The sequence below is a fragment of the Penaeus monodon genome, chromosome 29 (genome assembly GCF_015228065.2).
Source record: "Penaeus monodon isolate SGIC_2016 chromosome 29, NSTDA_Pmon_1, whole genome shotgun sequence".
Taxonomy (NCBI): Eukaryota; Metazoa; Arthropoda; class Malacostraca; order Decapoda; family Penaeidae; genus Penaeus; species Penaeus monodon.
In genome coordinates, this window is record NC_051414.1 from 7751483 (window position 1) to 7752720 (window position 1238).

The 1238-nt window shown below is 34.7% G+C and overlaps 1 pseudogene; it reads left to right on the plus strand.

Moving 5' to 3' along the window:
- Nucleotides 1–1238, plus strand: part of LOC119591927 — a 14157-nt pseudogene that overhangs the window by 1227 nt on the left and 11692 nt on the right.

Genomic DNA, 1238 nt, shown 5'->3' on the forward strand with positions numbered 1-1238 from the left:
CTCCCTTGACTCATCAAAATTGTTATCAGTGGACTTCTATTATTGTCTGCTTACCAAATATGGCAGTATTATTCAGCAAATCGGTGATTAAGCACAGTTTTGATAAGCTAAACTCCCATAATTTATTCAGCAACTTAGGAAGTGTGAATAGCTAAGGGAAGTTTGTTTACCTCTCCCAAGCTGAGTTGTGATGTCACTCAAGCAGGTTAATCATTCATTCCTTTTAGGGTTCTGTCTCGGTACTGATTTGTGCTGGAGATTTTGTATTCTAGGCAAGGAGTTTTAGAGGTGTAGTCTACAAAAAGTGACAAAACTCAAAAGCTGCATAACTTAACCATGCAGTTTTTCTGTGGATACTCCTGCCTGCCTCCATCTGTCAGGTCTAGTATCATTGCTAGTGTTGCTTTGTGATACCTAAACCCATCTTAAATGCATACTCGGTATCATAAGGAAATTATTGATGCTAAATTTGAGGACTTTCAAGATTTAGACTTGTTCCAGAAAATTATCCCTGATTCTTTGGATGAATATCATAGAGCTGTGAGGTTATGAGGATTGTAAAGTTTTACGAAAATGTAGATATATTAGGTAAATGTTTAGAAACACATCTAGTACCATTGAAAATGGGTATTTTTTCCCTTTAAGATATTGGCACTATTCTTTCCAAATCTTCTAGAAATTTCCTGTGATCTCTAATGGAAAGCCAAAGGTCTTAATTCCAACATGATAGTGACATACTATCAAGCCTCAAATCTCCAAAATGCCTATTCTTACTTGAGAGAGTTTGATATATGTATATCTAGATATTTACTGTGAATTATAGTTTTCAAATACTATTGAAATATACTTGTAGTTGAAAGGAAGACCCCTATAATATTGGCAGAACTATTTCTCTGATAAAAAATTTTGATAATCCGAGTTTTCCTTCTGTATCTGCTCTCAGATTCAATTTATGTAAGATTTGGTCATTGTTCAAAGGATAACTAAGCACTATCCTCTATTCAGACTTGTGCCAAACACTAATAGACGACAAACAATCCAAGTCCAACATGATAAAGTCAAAAAGATTCCAAAGGCCTTTGTGATCTACTGTGTATATTCTAGCAGTTATAGATCTTGAACAGGTTTAATGAGAAAGTCTGAAGGAGATCTACAAACTTAGTTTTGCTAGAAATTTCATGAATTTTTTTTGCACCTTAACCTACTATCACTGGGAAGATGCTTTCATCGTAGTGTTG